Genomic DNA, 20,469 nt, shown 5'->3' on the forward strand with positions numbered 1-20,469 from the left:
CCGCAGTACAGTTGACACATGTTTAGTGTGTGGCCAAAGATTCCTCCACTGCCCAGCTCACAAACTTAATTTGCATCGTGCTTTTTCTATTATTATTTCTGATCAATTAACCAGAAATGTTGTCTTTGTCACTGATGTGGATCGGCATCTCCTCGACAGCATTCTTTGAATGCTCTGTGATTGAGGGAGGGTGTTCTGTTGTGTCCTCTGAGTTGCAATTATTAATGGTTGGTTGTCCTTTATAAATCTAGCCGCCTCCTCTGTATGCATTGCAAGGGACTATGGGGCAGACGCAGCACCCTCGTAAAGGTCTGCAGCGCTACTAGGTGCAGACTGTGCATTTTCTCATCATGCACAGCCTCCTCAGCTCCAACACCCTCCAGCTGTACCTGGAGAAAAGAGACGACTTTGCAACTGTGATTTGCAAGAGCATTTTCAAGAGCTCCTGGCTGGGAGCCACAAGCCTTGGACACTGTTTCCCAGAGGGTTGTTGTGACTGGTCAGAGGAGTCCCAACAATGCCTAGCCAGTAAATAAGTAACCTGTCTCGAAACTTCGATTTGTAGCCATGTTAGTTTGTGGCACCAAAAATAAATAAATGGAGAGAGCTGTTAAGCTTTAAAAGACAAACACATTTATGATGCGCTTTTGTGGACTAAATGACACTTCGTCAGATTCATTAACTGTTTTCTTCATTTAACAGGTACACGCATACACATGCGCGTGCACACACACACATGCACGCAGAGTCTGGGTATGGCTAGAAATTCTTGGGTCTGAGGAGGCCCTGAGAATGTATCTCTGCAGTGCCATGCAGGAGTGTACATTGCATTGATTTTGTGGATCACACGGTTAAGGCTGCAGCCCTCTGCACATTTACCAGGGGGCAAATGTCACTGATTTCATGAGTAAGGATGCATTGGATCAGGCTGCATGTCTTAGTTTGCACATTTGGTGGGAATGGGGCAACAGGAATAATTACATCTTCAGCTAACTCTGGGTTTGGATGTTACAGAAGAGGAAGTAATTTTAGGAGATGCATGGAAAGCAAATATGACAGTATTACTCAATAGTCACGGGTACACTATTATGGTTTACCAAGGGAAAAGAGTACACCAGCTAAAATTAATTTCTGGCTTTCCTATTGTAAGACTTGTCATGTGTGTTTTCTGTCATAAGGAACCTGCTAGAAACAGATCTGGGTATCTGCTGGATTTTACATTTCCAAAAAGGGGGAATTGGCCATTGTGTGTTTCTTCATACCAAAATCCCGAAGTATGACCCAAAACCAGCACAGCACCCAGCTGTTCTCCTGCTCTATTTTAAGACCAATTCAAATTTATGGCTTTACCATTAGACCATATTTTTCTCCCTTCATCTGCACCATCTCCTTTGTCTGACATCCTGCCTGAGGAATTCTGGACCACTCAAAAACTTGCTTGCTATCTTGTTCCATTTGGGCTGGTCCTAGGTTTAGTAGTACTGCATCATCTTCTAAGGTTCTTCTGTAGCCATAGGTGGTTTCTTACTGTCTGATGATCATTAAGCTAGTCTTAATCTAAAAATCCATGTAGGAAGTATCTCAAGCCACACCTCCCTGGAGGATTATGGCTGAGTCTGAAAGGAACAATTTGTGCACTTTGAATTGGGCCAGAGAAAGAGAAAGGTGAAACTTTGAAGCTGGTTGGTAAAGGTTGCTGTGAAGTTTCTGGCTGGTAGAAACAAGTTTTTAGAATCTTGGGAGTGCTGGGTTGTTGCTCTTCTGGAGTTAGCACTGCCTATGTGTGCTTGCTTTCCATCTGCTCAACCTGTATATTTCTAAACATCTTGTCCAAAAGGCCCCTTGATTGGAGACAGACAGACAGACAGACTTTCCAATGGCTCCGCAGGAAATCTGTGACAGAGCTTTCAATGGGTGCCTGAATTTCCTGCATCTCAAGCCAGTGCAATGGGTTAGGTTTATACACGAGAGCAAAGTGACTCACCCTTTGGGGAGGAATTTCCCCTCTGGGAGAAACAGAAGAATTACACTGGATGTCAGTAGGCCTAAGGAGCAGCCTTTGGTGTTGGATGTTTAGGGCTTGCTAAGTTGAGAGATGTTGCGGTCTAGGACTCTAAACCTTTCTGTCTGCCTGGCAAAAGTTGCAACAACTTGGATCCGGATTTGTGCAAACAAATAAAAAATGTTCCACCTCCTCCCGCCCCATCTGGTGATGTGATGCCTGCCAAGAGGACTTGCTTCCTCGTCTCTGTTTTCTTTAAGAAAATCCCCAGCTGACAACATGAAGCAAAGGAATGCACTTTCTTAGAGGCAGAGAGTCTTATAGTGGACCCTTTCTCTGCTCTAGATCTGCCGGGGTGGGGCTGGGGCTTGGTGCTGCTCTCTACCTGTGTCACTCATCATTCCCAGTTAACCTTGGTGGGTTTTAGATGGATGAAGTAGAGAGATGGGTGCCTTTCTGTTGCAGGCAGAGGTCTCTACAGAACAAGCCAAACTGGTGCACGTGAAGGGGAGGCCCACTGAGCATTGCCTTAAGATGTGGTCTGTGGTTGGTGCTCAGGGTGCTTTGCCAGTTTTCCTTGCAGGTGATACCTGGCCTCAGAAAGCCCAGTGATGGTGGGGACTCAAGTGCATGGAGGACCTGCTGATGTTGAAGCAGAGGACTATGATTGCATGCACACTTCTCTATGTGACACAGGTCACTGGTAGGACTCTGTGCACTCAGGTGGGCTGAAGGTAGATTGGAATCCATTGGCTGGTTTGCAGTAGACTGGCAAGGGTTTCTGGCTCCTATTTCCTATGGGGGCAAGGCCCATATCTCAGTGGCAGTTGACCTGCTTTGGATGCAGAAGGTCCCAAGTTCAATCCCCGGCATCTCCAGGTAGGGCTTGTGTGAAATGCTGCCCATCAGTGTAGACAATACGGAGTTAAACTTACCCATGGATTGACTCAGTATGAGGCAGCTTCCAGTGTTCCTGTGCACTTCTCTGCAGCTAGGCTGACTTGGCTTTTTGCAGTGATGTTTGGGGGGAAAGGTTGTAGCTCTGTGGGAGAGCATCTGCCTGGCAGGTAGAAGGTATCGGGTTCAATCCCTGGAGCCTCCAGATAGGCTAAGAGCATCCCTCTTGAAACCCCAGAAACCTGCTGCCAATATTGAGCTAGAGAGATCAATGGTCTCACTCAGTATAAATCAGCTTCCTATGTTCTTCCTAATAGACAACAAAAGACTTCTTTTTCCTCACCCAAATTAAGCTTTCAAGGACCCCTGTTCTGCAGTAACTGGCCTGCCAGCCCAGCACTCTAACCACTACTCCACACTGCCCTGCAGGCCTTCTTCCTGGCCTGTTAAGTTCTGCTCTGGAAAATGCAACATGAGTCCTATCCATGGCATAAAACAGTCTTGCCTGATATTGGAGGGGATGTCTTCCATCGTGGTGTCTGAGGTGTGTGTTGGGTGTCTCCTGCACTGTCCTGGGGTAGCACTGCCACTTGACGGGGCAGGGTGGGGCGAGGTCAGTGGAAGCACCGCGTTGGCAGTGGTGGCACACCTGCCACCACCCTGCCTTGCCCCCTTCTGGTCCTCCCGAGCGAGTGGCGGTGCCACAACAGAGAGACTAGCCCACCTCATGCCACAGATGGCAGCTTGAAGGACTGTCACGTAGCCCCCTTTCTTTCCTTGTCCTTCTCTGTATTGTGTAGTGCAAGGAATTTGGAAAGAAGGAAGGGTGAAGAAGAACAGCCTGGGTCTCAGGGAGAGGCAGCCTGGGAATCCACCTTGTGCATGGTAGATTCTTGGCCCCAAAGCCTCCTCTCGCCTCCCATGGGCTCTGAGCAAGTCTCTGCAGAGGCTTCTTAATTCCAAGCCTCCCCCGTGTTTTCCAGTTGGGAAAACAGCCTTGGCTTTGTTCGTTTGCTTTGCCCAGATTTGTTTAATGAAGGGGCTGTAGCTTCAGCTCCAAAGTTTGCAGAGCTTCTCTTAACAAAGGATGTCATCTTTTTAAGCCTGAGTGAAATTGCCTGCCCCCGCCCCCGGTGGTTGGCCACTTCCCTTTGCGACTGTGCAAGGACTGTAACTGCTTATAAATGGCTCTTCCTAAATATCCCTGGATAGCTCAGTTGGTTAGAGCATGGTGCTGTTAAGGCCAATGTTGCAGGTTTGATCCCCATATGGGACCGCAGGGGGTTGGACTAGATGATGCTCAGGGTCCCTTTCTGCATTTCTGTAATTCTAAAGCAGCCTTTTAAAGCCTTGGTTCCCCAGATATTCTTGAACTACATCTCCCATAATCCCTGACCACTGGTCCTGCTAGTTAGGAATGATGGGAGTTGTAGTCCAACAACACCTGGGGGCCAAAGTTTGAGAAACACTGGTTTGTATTCTGTGTGAGCTATCTAAAGGTTTTGATGATGAAGCAGTATATAAATACTGATAGGTAAGGAAGCAAGTAATAATACTTACTTAATAATAAAGAGAATACTTTTGTTTAGAAAGGAAAAGGTAATATCAAGATTTCGAAACTTTGCTGATTTTAACCACTGATTTCAAAACTGCACTTTCTTTTCTTTGAACACTTGAGCAACTCTTGGTATGAAACAGCTGGTTATAAATATAGTCCACGTTTCAGTATTTTAGTTATCAAAATACCAGCTTTCTCTTGGGACACACTTCCGCTTGTCCCATGCCTAGAAATCATGGGTCTGAGCAGTTTTCCGTTTCCCCTGCCACTTTCCCCAGGAAAACCTGCTCTTTAGTGCTGAATTGGCACAAACATCAATCTGCAGAAACCCAATTGACATTTGGTCCAATTCAGCGCTAAAGATTGGGGTTTTCTCCTGGGTTGGGGGAGCAATGAGGCAAGTGGAAGTCTGGATGAGCCCTTGGCAATGCTTGTCAAGCTTAATCCTATTCCAAGCTGGAAGATTTATTTCATCTCTGTTCAAACAATTGACAAAAAGGTGTGGAATTTGAAAGCTAGTTCTGAAAGGGCCTGAATGTTGACTCACCTTGAGGTCTTCACCCAATGTGATTGCTCTGACATTTTTCTTGTGACACTGTTCTGTTTGGGTGGCACAGCAGAAATATTTGAGAGGTATGTTGTTCCTCTCCTTCCTGCTATGATTCTGCCCCCCTCCCCCCGGTGAGCTGCTAAAGTTGGTCATCGTTTCACCAGCCAAACCTGCGCAGCTGGATAGGTTGCCTGTGCCAGATTTTGAAGGGGTTAAACATTTACTAGGCTTTAATGTGCTCTGTAAGCACATGACTGGCGGCACATGATGGATTCCATCCTGTCATGTGAGGCTTTGGGCTGGAGAGTGTGATGTGCTATGGGTTGAGTGTTCTCCCCATCTGGTGTTTGCCCAGCCTGGTGAATTCTCTTCGGCTGAAGGAGGCGAGGATTTGGGAGGGAGAGAGGACATCCTGGATTACATTACAAAGACTTGCTGGCTGGGATTGATGAGAGCTGCAGTCCAAAGCTTCTGAAAGGCACTAGGTTGGTGAAGACAGGAAGAAAACTCATACAGGGCAGACCTCTGAAAGCAGGACTACAGATTGTTAACATCTGTCAGAAACAGGCAAAAATGTGTAGCAGTCTGCAAACTTCAGCTTAACTAACATACTGCCCTCTAGTGTCAGATCAAGGGCAGTCTATTGCTTGCTTTCCCTTGAGTTGTGTAACTCTTATGACTGCATCCTAAGCATACTAACGAGGCAGTAAGTCCCACTGAACCAAGTGGGACTTACTTCTGAGGACACTTACACAGGACTGGGCCGCCTGGGAGCAAAAGCTCTCCTTCATGAGTAATAATGTCGTAGGAGCACTTGAAACATTTCAGAGAGACATCATCAGAAAACTAGCCATATCTCTGAATGCACTTGGGCCATATCTTAGTGCCATAGTTCCCAACAGACAAGCAAGAAACCACTTGTGGTTCTACAACCACCCTAAGGTGGTTGTAGAACAGTCTCCTTGAAATCACTTTAAACTTTGTACAGATGGAGAGCTGATGTAGTGTAAATGTTAATGGCATGTGCTGAAAACTACCTACCTTGCTAGGCTGTTAAAAGAAGAAAATAATAATAATAATAATAATAATAATAATAATAATAATAATAATAATACCCTGGCCATCTGGCTGGGTTTCCCCAGCCACTCTGGGCAGCTTACAGCAAATATAAAAAATAGTAAAAATCCGACACAAAAAATTTCCTGATACAGGGAAATAATGTATCAGAAACATTTCCTGTATTTCACAAGTGGATGAGACTTTGATTTTTTTTCTGCCCAACTTTTTTGGCTGGTATATGAAAAGACCAGGTTTAAAGAGTTGTAACCATTTGATATTTGGGTTTTTTTCAGTTCTTTACAATTAACCATTGCTCAAAACCAGTGGCAAGAGGTGGGCTAGGCTGAAACCTGCCCAAGGTCCTGTGGGCAAGTAGGGATTTGAATCTGTCCTTGTTCCAAAGACAACACTGCCGACCAAATAACATTTCTTCACTATTGGTGTCATAGGCCTTTAAGAGAAGCCCCTCCCATGTGTCTGTCTGCCCCCCCCCCCATATCTACCAAATAGCAAGATTCTCCAGTGAATTTCCAGGAACAGCTGCTGGGCGAATCATATGGCTGCCACAGTCACACCAGGGGGTTGGGGATGCACTTCTGTTTGAAGAAGCAGAAATCCAAAGAGCAAATAAACACCAAGGCCTGGAGCAGCCTTGTGACAAGGAAGATGTGGGCAGGCCTGTCTTCTCTGATCGGCAAGCAGGACACAGATATATCTACTCTGCCAGCCAGTCCTGAAGCCGCCTGGCATTCTTGAACAGATGAGGGGGCGGCAACATCAGGGGCTCACTGCAAATGCCTCGTGGTGCCAGAGCAGTGTTGGAAGGGAGTGTAGAGGCTCAGAAGCAAACAAAGGCCAAAGGGCTCTTGATCTTCCAGTGATCCTACCCCATAGCCCTTGAGTCCCCACTTAATCAGAGTTTTTCCCTTTTCCGAGAAAAAGCTGTTGCTCAGAGATAGAGCATGCAAGGATGTTTGAGGTTTGGTCCCTGGCATCTCCTGGTGTGACTAGAAAAGACCCCAAGACCTTGGAGAGCACCAGCCAGTCAGTGTGGAGCATATGGAGCTCTGTGTAGCATCTGGCTTGTTTTTCATACAGCATCGCATTGTGACAGCAGGGCCGATGATAACTGCATTGAACTGTATTGCCAGTGGTACTGCATAGGAGAAGGGCCTTGGCTCAGTGGTAGAGTGCACATGTTGCATGCAAAAAGGTTCCATCCCTGGATCTTCAGATACACTGCCAGGCAGTGTCTATAATACTTAGCAAGATGGACCAATTATCTGGCTTGGTATATGGCACCTTCCTGAACTCCCATCTGTGCTCTGCCACTCTGTCTATGTACCTCCATGTTTATTTTTCTCCCTGTGTTGTGAGGACTCCTTCCTCCCACCGCTATCTGTCATTCCCTCCATTGCTGTTAATTCAGAATCTGCTGAAGTTCAGCACCTAGGATAAGCTAACCTGGGGTCCTCCAGATGTTGTGCTGACCCAACAGCTCACATAATACCTGACCATTGCCGGGGATTGGACTGGATTCTGTGAAGTGCAATGAGGTGGCCTATGTGCCCGCTCAGTCTGCTGTCCCAGTGCTAACTATCAATGGGCAACTTAAAGGCCTTCTCCCTCCTTTATGGTTCTTCATCCTTAAATTGGATTTGGACCAGACAGCCCTTCAAAGGCAGGACTTTAAGGACCACAAACCTGTGCCTGGGCTGCGCTGCTTTAGACTGAATGTGGGAGATGACAGACTGGAATCACCCAAATTACAAAATAAAATTAAACCCCTGCACATAAAAGCTAAATGCCACAGACAAGGTTTTTGGCCTAGCCTTCTCTCTGACATGTTCATTTTCCATGTGCAGGAGTTGTGTCCTCTTGCCTTGAGGCCAAAGTGGTACAGTCAGGGCCTAGGTTTACTCCACTATGGGGTGCGAGCGGAGTGGCAAGCGGCTCACCAGAACAGGAATGGGGTGGGCCAAGCAGCAGCGAGGTCCGTGTTCGCAGCCTCAGCACTGCCTCACCTCACCTCATCCTGCAACACCACCACAGACACTGGAAGGGCACTGCCACCAGTCTGTCCTCACACACCACTGCTGAGTTTGAACTAGGCTTCACAGTGGTATCTCAGGTTACACACGCTTCAGGTTACAGACTCCGCTAACCCAGAAATAGTACCTCGGGTTAAGAACTTTGCTTCAGGATGAGAACAGAAATCGTGTGGCAGCAGCAGCGGGAGGCCCCATTAGCTAAAGTGGTGCTTCAGGTTAAGAACAGTTTCAGGTTAAGAACGGACCTTCGGAACGAATTAAGTACTTAACCCGAGGTACCACTCTATACACTGAAGAATCTCCCCTCAGACAATTTGCTGTTGTGAAATCTTCTCTGATCTGCTCAGTCCCTTACAGCTTCAGGAAGGTGTCACACTGCTTAGCTTACCTTGGGCCTGTCCTATCTATCTATCTATCTATCATCTATCTATCTATCTATCTATCATCTATCATCTATCTATATCTATCTATCATCTATCTATCTATCTATCTATCTATCATCTATCTATCTATCTATCTAATAAACATATTACCATTTATTTTACACATATATATTCAATTTCTTTTATTATTATCTTGCAAGAAGCAACCTCTTGTGCAACATCAGATAGAACTGGACTATTCTAACTCACCAGGAGTGGATTAGTAAGGGAGACCATAGTCAGTGGAGAGTTTTGTTGTTCTTGGTCCAGAGAGGGGCCCCAATCCTCTGCCTGTAGAATAACTTTCCTTTAGGGGTTCAAGGCAGGGTAAACAACAAACAAGTAGTGGTTTTGTAAACTGATTTAGACCTAAGCTGATTTAAAAGTTTGCATATACCTCCATCATAGCTGTCAATGTTTCACTTTTTTTAAGGGAAATTTTCTTATTCCAAATAGGATTCCTTGCAAGAAAAGGGAAAAGTTGACAGCTATGACCTCCATATGCTTATTGAATGATGGCAAATAAAATACCTAAAATGAGCATTGGAAGACCTGTCACCCCACGTGCCCTGGGGCCAGGCAGGCAAAAGTGGAGCAGGTTTGCGCTCCCAGGGCTGCCATCTGTTGAAACTGGTACAATATTAGAGCTGGGAACTTCCCAAGTGAATGGCACTTTAAGGAACTATTATTTGTTTTGAAATGCTAAGGTTTGAGGCAAGTTAAAAATCCTGCATGAGCGCATTATTGGAGCAGGGGGCAGTGAGCCACCAGAGCAATATCCCTGATGGATTATATAAATCAATGGCGCCCTCTAGTGCCTGAAGGAGGGAGCAATTTCTGGGGATCACAGGTTTGGGGGGGGCTGGCTTAAATAATAGTGGGAGATGTGTTCAAAAGGATTTGGCCAGGCTTGAGGATGAGGACAGCTATCTGGGTTGGGGGTGGAATATCACCATCTGGGGAAAGGCCTGCCTGCACCTGTACTCGGCTTGCCATCTGTCTTGGCTCTATCTCCTCAGTGGGCAGATCAGTTGCAAGCGACAGCACAGCAGCAGGCAGAGTCTTGCATGCAGCCATATTCCTGGGTCCTTGCTTGCTGCAGCCAATGCAAGGAGCTTCCTCTGTGGCAGATGTACAAAGCGAGATCAGGCAGCAGTGTGCGTGTGTGTGACTGACTTCCTGGCCTGCACCGCTGGGTGGCTGGCATGGGCTGGGGACAGGAATGGTACACCCAGGCAAATGCAAGGAGCTTCCTCTGTGGCGGACGTAGAAAATGAGACCAGGCATCAGTGTGTGTGTGTATGTGTGTGTGACTGACTTCCTGGCCTGCACTGCTGGCTGGCTGGCATGGGCTGGGGACAGGAATTGTACACACATGCCTGGACCCAGGCAGATATGGACTAAATGACAGCATGGAGAGACGTAGTGCAGCCGTGGGAGGGGAGCCCAGGGATGGATAGAAGTGGTCAAGGAGAAGTTTAGGGGTGGATGGGAAAGGATGCATAGGCAAGATGACATGAGCTTAGTGTTTACTCTGAACACTAGTTTGCATGAGCACAGGAAGCTTGCTTTATACAGAGTCAGACCAATCACATATCTGGCTCAGTGTGGTCTGCACTGACTGGCAGCAGCTCTCCAGAGTTACCTAGAGATGCCAGGGATTGAACCTGGGACCTTCTTCATGCAAGGCTGATGCCAATGAGCTTACGTTGCCCTTCCTGGGAGAGATGCCTTTACATCATTTGAAACTTCCAGTGCCACTGCAGTGAAATGAAGGGGGCAGCCCTTTAGGGGGAGGAGCTCCATGCACATAGTGGAACTTCCACAGAGATTGTTGAATTGCAAGGTGTGTGTGTGTGTGTGTGTGTGTGTGTGTGTGTGTGTGTGAAGCCAATCTCTTCCCAAGGGATTCTTTCTCAACTTCCGGAGAATGACCAACTTACAAAGGAGATCAAGCCTCATTGCACCTTTAATAGAAGATGGATTTCTGGCACATATATGCAGTCCGTCCCACCCCCCACCCCCAAGTCCTGCATGACAAGCTGCATGGACCAAAAATCTTGCAAGCCACAGAACTATTGAAGATGCAGGAGTCTTGCTCACCTTTGTAGCCAGTCACCTTTGAAAAATAAACAAGAGGAAGTCAGAGATAAGTGGAAAAAGGCGGTTATGCAACCACAGCTGCTCAGCTTAGGTCAGGGTGGAATAAGCCTGAAGCCTGTCCATAGCTATTGAACCTGCACCTACACAGTTGGGTAAAGGTGTGCAACCAGGAAACCTTGGGGCAAACTGGGCTGCACATGCTAACTGGAGCCCCCCCTCTCACACAGGTGCCCCTTGGGGATGTAGGGTGTTTGGTGAGTGGGCAAAGAGCACCGTGCCTCGCAGTCGGATGGAGGGTGTTTAGAGCCTCGGAGGTACATTGTCATGTACAGCGTCGAGCACATTGTTTAGTTGTGTCTGACTCTTCGTGACCCCATGGGCCAGAGCATGCCAGGCACTCCCGTCTTCCGTAGTTTGGTCAAACTCATGCTGGTAGCTTCGAGAACACTGTCCAGCCATCTCGTCCTCTGTCGTCCCCTTCTCCTTGTGCCCTCCATCTTTCCCAACACCAGGGTTTTTTCCAGGGAGTCTTCTCTTCTCATGAGGTGGCCAAAGTACTGGAGCCTCAGCTTCAGGATCTGTCCTTCCAGTGAGCACTCAGGGTTGATTTCCTTAAGAATGCATGCGTTTGATTTTCTTGCAGTCCATGGGACTCTCTCCAGCACCATAATTCAAAAGTCGAGCACATTAGCAGGCGCTAAAGTTACACAGCAGTTGTAGTTGTGTGCGCGCGCGCTCCTACTCTACATCGCTTGCTGTTGGCGATGTGCGGATGCAAAAAAGTCAGTCGCGCGGCGCACCACCAGGCGACTCTGAGATGGGCCTCTGGGTGGTGAGGCGCTCCGAGCGCGCCTAGGGAGTGCTCCGGCGGAGCTGGTGCGCCCGCTCGTCGTTTTGCGCGTGTGTCTCAGGCCCGGCCGAGTCGGTAGGGGTGGGGGAAAGGGAGGAGGAAAGTGGGGCTGGGCGGAGAAGGAGGGTAGGGGGCGGATCCGAGACACGAGAGTCCCGGTTAGCCGAGGGGAGGAGCCTGTTCAAACTTGTCGAGACGCGGCGGCGCTGCGAGCCGGCCGGGGGAACTGTGCCCCGTAGCGGCCCAGCGGCGGACCGGCACCATGGAGGCGGCCAGGCCAGGTGCGGGGCAAGGCGGGCAGCGGGGGGTCGCGATCCACTTTCCGGTGGGCGGGGGGAGACGGGCGGGAATTCGCTCCGGGGCCCAGGAAGATCAGAAGGGGAGAGCTCCCCCCCTCCGCCAAAAAAAAAAAAGACCAGCCGATTTGTGCGCTAAGAGTCTTGGGCGCTGAGTTACAGTTGGCGACCGAGGGGGCTTGCTTGGGAGCCTCTTTCGGGATGCCTTTCTCCAGCGACGGGTCGCTCCTCTGCTTCCCCCGTCCACCTCCCTTCCTGAAGGGGGCTGAGTTGGTTGCGTGGTCCCGCCGCGGCGATCTTTGTTGTTGCGTGGAGTCGGAAGCAGGCCGGCGATGTTGCTGTTTATGCGCCCCCCGCTTCCCCCTCCATCTGCCTGCTGGAATCACATTCTCCCTTCGCCATCCGTCGACTTGCGTCTCCCGCGGTGGGAAAGGAGAGGCGCCACTGCCTCTTGTCCCGGCGGCGAGTCGTTTTCTGAGCGCGTAATGTTGTTCCTTCGCGTTACTTTCTCCATGAAAGGGCAACGGAGAAGCGGGAGTCTGCGCTGCCGGGCTTGTGGCGCGCGTGAAGGTGCCCCTTTCTCCCTCTTCGTCACGGGGCAGCCTCTTGCCAGCCAATGAGCTTGTTGGTCTGGCCTAGTGGGCTTCTCCTTCTCCCTCCTTTCATTCATGGGGAAAGTTTGGCCGTGGCCTCCTCCTCCTCCACATCACCGGTGCTCTGAATCTGCGCCAGTACCTGGGTTGAGGGAGGCCAGGCTGTTTGCCAGAGCCCTCCCTCCCCTGCCTGGATGGGTTGGCTTGGGGTTTATGCCTGTTGAGAGTCCATTGCAGGTGCTTGCTCTGAGCAATTGGGCTAGTCCTCCAGCTGCCCCCAGGGAGAGGGCTGTGGATGCCCCAAAGGAACCCCAGAGTGACCCCAGCAGCCAGGATAGGCTATGCAAAGCCCTTGGATGATACTGTGCAGAGCAGGGGGAGTAAACCTGTGACTTTCCAGATGTAGTAGGACCACAACTCCCATCATTCCCTGCCATTGGCCATGGTGACTGGGGCTGATGGGAGCTGGAGTCCAGTGGTTGGCTGTGGGGTCTGGGACAGAGTGTTAGTCTCTCAATGCTGGAGGTGGGTGTGCATGGTGTGTGGAAATTGTAGGGTGGATGAGTGTAGGTTTCTGTTTTCAGCACAGGTGTGGGGAGGCCAATGAGGAAACCTTCCAATGTTGATACTGGGACATGCTCCGCAAGCATCCTGTAGGAGCATGTGCAACAGCTAAAAAGTCTCTTTGAATGTGTTTATATGCACACAGTTGCATATTATGCTGGAAGCATGTGCGTTGCACTGGGCAGACCAAACAATGCTGGCTTTCCCTGTTGTACGTGTGTTTCTGTCAGCTCCTCTTTCTGCATTTAGCTGCGGTGACTGACTGCGATAAGCCCTGGAGATTTTTGTTTGCATGTGGAATAACAGTGGGTGCTGTGGGCTAATATCAGAAGCGTTAACTATAAAAGATCCTCTCTAGGACAAGAATGTGATAATAAGGTGCATTTATATCCTGCCTTCAAGGAATTCAGGAATGAATGTATGTCTGTCCTCCAGTTTTATCCTCACAGCAACCCTGCAGGCTAGGCTGAGAGACGGGTCCAGAATTGCCCTATAATATTTGTACAGTAGTTGGATGGGGAGCTGGACCTGGGTTTCCACAGTCCTGGTCTGACCTGCTCAGCAGTAGTCCAGCAATATCTGGAGGGCACCACGTTGACGAAGGCTGCTCTAAGCCATCTCACTCCAGCTCTATGAATTCTCTTATTCTGTTCTCTCTTTTTCTGTCGTTAGGGGTACATGTGAGTGAGCTGGGGACTCCCAAGAGGCGACTGTGTGTGTTAATTACATTTCCTGGAGAAATGAGGTGGCCTCTTTGTGTTTGTGAAGAGAACAGACAACAGGAACCATTCATCACAACTCATTGTGTTCGGATTCTTGCCTCTGTGTATATGGTGCTTTTTAAGATCCAGCCTGAGCCTGTTTGCGGTAGGGACTCTCCTGTTAGGGGCAGCTTGCTGTCCTTTGCAAGCTTGTGAATCACCATTCTCTATAAACAAGAACCTGAAAGCCCTGAAACTTTTAAAACTCTCTGCTGCTGGCAGTTTGGTCCTGCAGGGCTTGGAAAAGTCTGGGCAAAGCACTGCCATTTGCAGTTTTCAGTTCCAGGCCAGATGCCCGTGAACGATGGATAGGAGAGAAAAGTATTGAAGGGCCAGGAAGCCTCTCTAGTGCTCAGACTGCCAGGGCTGGGATTTAGGGAATCTTTGGTGATGGGTGCATCCGTGCATGCAAAGGCGGGGGGGGGGAGAGCAGCTTTTTCTTGGGTACATTCTGCTGGCAGAGTTGAGAGGAGGGAGGGGGACTGTGGAAGGGTAAGAGTCTGCTTACTCTCTGATCATGTTCTTTGTTCCTCAGCTTTAGGCTGGACAGGCTTGATAGCTTCAGCAGATGCCTCAGCTCCTTGCTTTGAAGTGAAATAGATGGGGGAAGGGAGGGTACAGCCCTGACTGACCTCCCCTCCCTGCAGTGTCTTTTTCGCTGGGCAGCATTGTTACACAGGCACACAGCTTAAGACCGATGCTAAGAAGTGGAGGCAGCAGGCTTCTCCTCTCCCTTGATGGCTTTCTTAGACTTATTCAGATACCATGCACAAAGTAGCACATTTTATTCCAAAGCATTGGGAGTGGAGGCTGTGGTCATTGTTGGGTTACAACTTTCATCACCCCCGATTGTTGACAGTGCAGGCTATGGCTGATGGGAGTTGAAGTACAACTATCTCTAGAGGGCCACAGGTGCTGCCCTCCGCTGCTCCATTGTGGGAAAAGAAGCCTCTGAGTGCTGAGAGTGGTTTGGGAGAAATGGTGGCGGAAGGGGGCTTCTTTTTTTGGTCTCCCAGTGGAGGATAAGCATAGATTTCCAACATGGAAAGCTACTAGTGGTTCCCCATGGTCCAGAAGCATGACCCACATTAACAAGGGGTTGCGCCCTCAGCATAGTGAGCCCAGTTCTATGGAGCTTCGTCCAGTAGGAACCAGACGAGGACTGACACTGCAAGGTTTCAGATGTTGGGTCAGAACAATTTTTTATTTCAGGAGGCTGCTTTAATGTTCTTGTTTTCTTATGTTTAATGTTCTTGTTTTCTTATGTTTAATCAATGCTTTTTGTACACTGTATGTTTACTTTTTTCTTTGTGAGCTGCTTTGAGACAACTGTGAAAAGTTAGGTAGTAGACCTTTAGACAGAGAAACAAATGAAGAAACAGTTACAGTCAATGACTCTCAGATCCAGCTAGGGTAGGGATAGTACATTGTCTATATACCTCTGCAGATTTATCTCATGAAAAGCCCAGCACAGCGCCAAGGGCTCTTGAACCTGGTCCTTGTGGAAGGTTAATTACTAACTGTAGCCAGTTGGTTTGCTCACATCTAGAGATCTCAATTTTGCAGGATATGAATGCCTAGCAGTGGTGTCCACAAACTTTTTTCAAAGAGGGCCAGATTTGATGAAGTGAAGGGCCGTGAGGGCCAACCAAAGTTGTTGTTGAGGGTTTTTTTTAATAAACTACCACAGGGGCCGGATTAAACAGACTGGCGGGCTGGATTAGGCCCCTGAAATGGACTTTGGACATGCCTGGCTAGGGCTTGCCCAAGGATGCGCAATGGCAGAGTTCTATTTCAGGAGTTCCATGTTGGGGATTGACAGGGCTGGGGGAGGCGGCTCCTTCTCCCAACAGCCCACTTGGTTTCTGTGCTAGCTGTAGGAGAAGAAAAACCCCTTTCTCTGCAATCAGCATGGAAATGCAGAGGAGTGCCAGAGGAGCAGTCAATCCTTTCATCCTCCTACTTCCAGTCCACTTGGTAGAAGGCTTTCTTTCTTTCTTTCTTTCTTTCTTTCTTTCTTTCTTTCTTTCTTTCTTTCTTGTGGCTAGCTTGTTAGGAGGGTAGAGAAGCCTACATTTCCATGTGTGGGATTGCAGAATAGGACTTCTCCACATCTATGGCAAGCATGGGAATGCAGGCTAGGAATATTATTGAAAAACAAACTTTTGTTGGCTTATTTACAAGGCAGGCGTATTGAAGTGTATAAACTGTGAACTAGGAAGTCCTCAATCAAATGTTTCCTTTGCAGCAAACTTAGAGGTCTTAACAAACCAGTACTCTCTCTCAGCCTCAGTCCCTTCTCTGCAAAATGGGTATGATAAGGCTGATCTTACCTTGTGAGGCATCATTACTGAACCAATGTATGTGATACATTTTAAACTCTCTAAAATGCTCTGTAAAAGCGAACTATTTTGGTTAACATGTTGCAGCTAGTTGGGATTAAGGCTCTCTGCAGCTGGCCCTCTATTTAGATTGTTTATCTGCCAATCCATTTTTTTGACTTCCTGCTGTTTAAACTTGTACAGTGGTGGGCAGCACTGCCCCTAGGCTTTGCTGCAGTCAGCAAATTAAAATCCCATCTCTAACCCCCCCCCAAAAAAAACACACCCTTAACTGTATGCTGAGCAGTACAATGCCACCATACGCAATGATCAAGAGTTGATTGGAATTCTGCTTTCTCATTTTAATTTTCAGAGTAACTCCTTTCTTCCCCTTGACAACTGGGCCTGTGTTCCAGAAATCAGTTGGCAATCAGGCTGTGCCCCCTGGTATGTTGGGAGCCCTGCCCATCCCATGAGTCGCTGAGCTTGCTTTGCGCTCCTCCTCCCCCCAAAAGTGCAACACAGCACATTTCTCTCTGCCTGCAAGTATTCACATAGCTGAGGCAGATGCCGCTGGAATTGTGGTGCCCGCATATCCAGTTTGCCACTATGATTGGGTTAGCCTAGGTGGCGAGGCCTTGGGCTTGGGAGTACAGGAGTGTGGCCAGCTGCTGGCTGCCGGGATCTGGTGTCAGCATACTGGGGGAGTTGGGACTGTGTGCGCACATGTGCACACATGTGCCTTGGGATCTGCTTATGCTACGTAGTTATGATGTGTCAGGTACTTGCAGGGTTCAGTAGTGCTCAGAAGGCCATGTCTTCTTCTGTTTGTACCTGTTCATTCCCCCTTCTCTTCTTTTCTGAAGGGTCTCCGTGTTAATTGTACAGCTTTCCTGGGAAAAAAACCTGGTGCAGACACATCACCTGGCAGCTTTTGGTCCTCCGGTGCCAGCCCAGGTCATCATGTGGGATTAAATCCTTACTCCCCAGGTTCAACGAGAGGGTGAAGATGGTTCCTCCTCTCCATGGCTTTATGTGGAATGTGTGTGTGTGCATGTGGAGAGGAACCCTGCTGGGTTGACCCAGCTGTGCCCCGACTGAATGCTGCCCCTGATCAGTGTGCACTAGGCTGCTCTTCTGGGTGGCCTGTCACTCCACATCCATCCAGCGCTCCTAGTGATCATAACTCATTAGCTTGTCATGTGTGCAGCTATCACATGGCCTGCCCTCATGCTGGGGAGAGTGGATCTGCACTTAAAGGGGTGGGATGCCCTCTGGCAGATTGGTCCAGTCATGATGTGCTGTTCTCTGTGTTCTACAGCATCTGCCTGCATACAACATCTCCATGTGTCAGAGGGGCCATTGATAACTGCATCATAGAGACAGGTCTTCTTGACTTTAGTGGTAGAGCACCTTTGTTGCATGCAGTGTTGGCTGCAGGTTCAATTCCTGAAATCTGTAGATAAGGATGGGAGAGACCTCCTGCCTGAAACCCTGGAGAGCTGCTGCCAGTCAGTGTAGACAATACTGAGCTAGATGGGCCAGTGGCCTGACTCTGTATGAGGCAGCTTCATATCATAGTTGGAAGTGACCACAATGGTCATCTAGTCCAAACCCTCCCAATGCAGGAATCTCAACTAAGGCACCCATGACAGATGGCTATCCAACCTCTGCTTAAAAACCTCCAAGGAAGAAGAGTCCACAACCTCCCAAAGGGGTCCTTTCCACTGTCAAACATGTCAAATATGTTCCTGTTGAGTTATTTCTTTATACAGTAGAGGTAGGGGGTAGGAAAGCACAGCAATGTGAAGTACAGTCATACCTCGAGTTGTGTTTGCTTCATGTTGCGTTTTCTCAGGTTATGAATGCGACAAACCCGGAAGTGTTTACTGCACATACGCAGGAGCACATTATCACGTCATGCGCATGTGCAGAAGCGGCGCTCTACTTATGGACTCTTCGGAGTGCGAACGGCACCCTGGAATGGATTGTGTCCATAAGTAGAGGTACCACTGTACCAAAGTGAGTATTTGGCTCAAGATAACCAAATCACCCAGTGCTCTACAGGAAACAGCAACAAATTATCAGGGACCCTATTTGTTTGACTGGAGAGAGACAGTGTTAGAAACTGAGGTATGAAAGCTAGGAGCTAAACGGCACTTTAAACCTAGGCACACTTTTAAAATAACAAGAATACAAAGATGAAAAATGAATGACCTGCAGCTGAAATCTTATGTTCATTTTTCACATGGTCTAGTCCTCATCTGAAGACTGCAAAAAACAAACAAACACAAAGCCATGCTTCCCCTGCCTGCCCCCCAAATATTCGTAAGAGGGTCTTTTCTCCAGTCTTTAGAGAGTGGCTGGAAGTGGGGAGGCAGAAAAAGGTCCTCCTTTCCTTCCACTCTGCAGTTTTAATCTGAAATCGTAGGCCCAGAACTCAGAAACTGCTTGAGCTAATGAAATTCCTTGTCGCAAAACGTGCCTAGAACAATGGAGTTTCGAATGCTTATTAGACACCAAGCATAAACAAAATTTTCTGAATCCTCCAAAAAGAAATGTGGCTGTTCTGATGGGGTCAGGCTCACAAATTCTTGACACCCAGAGCAAAGGAAGCCCTGGTGGAGGTGTGTGGAAGGTACTGTCTGATCCCATTTGACCATGTAAACGGTCTAGAAAAGAACTTCAGCTGACTGTGCCATCCATGTTCACAAACCTGAGGATGTTGAACTCACAAAGCATATCCTTGTATATAAATCTGCAACGAGCAAATAAATACAAATAAGCAACGATTCTACTCTGAAATCCACTATAGTGCATCCCAATGCATTTCTGGCTTGGGAGTCATAACCTGTGGAACAGTCTTTCCCAAACTGGTGCCCTCCAGAGTTCTTGGACTCCATCAGCTGCAGCCAAGCTTTCTCAAATCTAGACTTAATAGGCATCATGAATTAACTTTTTGAAAATCAGGTCAAAAGTGGTAGTCTCAAATAATAATGCTTAGTACTTTTTAATTAGGAAATTTTTATATGCTTTCCTGCCATTACTTCAGATTTTTAGACAAAAATTTAACCGAGGAGATAACTGAAGGATGTCCAGCAACATGTCTGTTCCAGGATTTGAACATTATTTCGCCTGTTCTATTTACTATCCACACAAGTTTCCAGGTGCTATAAACTCTAATACATGCAGGTAAAATGGTGCTACTTTCTAGGTGCTGCTTTGCATCCCTTGGCAATAAAGAGGTTGGGATTTCCCTAGACTGGATTATTTCAACGTTGACATATCTAAGGATTTTCTGGTAGAAGAATTCCGCCCCCCCCCCAAACACAGTCATTTTAAAATAAGACCTCTGTTTGATTGATCCTAGTGATCTGGGTTTGACAAGTATTAAAAATTGTCAGACATTAGGACCAACCTCTAACAAAATAATATCGGATTTATAAGCATAGGGATGATGAGGGTTTTAGACTGGACCTAATGGTCAGAGGTCCCTTTACCTTTACCTTTAAGCCAGTTTTCTCTTGCTCTTCTAAATGTAGAGGGGATAGTAGTAGAGGAGCTAGGTAAAGGAAAAGGGACCCCTGACCATTAGGTCCAGTCGTGACCGACTCTGGGGTTGCGGCGCTCATCTCGCTTTATTGGCCGAGGGAGCCGGCATACAGCTTCCAGGTCATGTGGCCAGCAGAGCAGCGCACGGAAACACCATTTACCTTCCCGCCGGAGTGGTACCTATTTATCTACTTGCACTTTGACATGCTTTTGAACTGCTAGGTGGGCAGGAGCAGGGACCGAGGAACAGGAGCTCACCCCGTCGCGGGGATTCAAACCGCCGACCTTCTGATCGGCAAGTCCTAGGCTCTGTGGTTTAACCCACAGCGCCACCCGCGTCCCCAGTAGAGGAGCTATTTTAATATAAAACTCACCTAACGCTTGGACCTTACAGATTCTGTTAAGCTGTTTACTTTAATGATCAAATAAAGTTTCTAGTCCTCACGATGGAATAGTTTAATTCCTCAGCAGTTTCGAAACTATAAATCCCATTTTGTGATACTTTGTTCACTGAAATATTTGTGACACCCCCACCCATCCTGCAGAAAGAAAAACTCCCAAGATCCTCATCTCCCTTGAACTGATCTGCTTACTGTGCTCTCCTGCCTTGCATAATGGGTTTCCCAGGTGCTAGGCCTGAGTGGTACAATCTGCAACTTTCTTAGGCTGTTGTCTCTGAGAGTGGCCCAGCTGTGAGGTCAAATTCGGGACCTCCCTGGAGTCCCAGGCTCATTGGTTCAGGCCAACATTTGCATGAAAACGGGAGCTTTTGTCTCCCAACTTCGGCTTCTGCTGCTGTTCCTGCTGGTGGATTATTTCTCCCATAATCCCTTAGCCTGGCGGTTGCTGGGAGATGTTGATTATGTTAAGGACAAGAGGATCCTGACATC

General features: G+C 48.1%; 1 protein-coding gene across 7 annotated transcripts in view; it reads left to right on the forward strand.

Annotated features, from left to right (window-relative positions):
* Positions 1-20,469, forward strand: part of LZTS2 (leucine zipper tumor suppressor 2) — a 61,863-nt gene that overhangs the window by 21,070 nt on the left and 20,324 nt on the right. The window contains exon 1 of one of the 7 annotated variants that reach the window (XM_053389387.1): positions 11,659-11,773. The exons of the other annotated variants lie outside the window; for them this stretch is intronic. The gene's annotated coding sequence lies outside the window, so the exon portion shown is untranslated. Of the gene's footprint in view, positions 1-11,658; positions 11,774-20,469 lie in introns of those variants that run through there. 7 annotated transcript variants of the gene reach the window in all.

The sequence above is a fragment of the Podarcis raffonei genome, chromosome 5, assembly GCF_027172205.1.
Source record: "Podarcis raffonei isolate rPodRaf1 chromosome 5, rPodRaf1.pri, whole genome shotgun sequence".
NCBI lineage: Eukaryota > Metazoa > Chordata > Lepidosauria > Squamata > Lacertidae > Podarcis > Podarcis raffonei.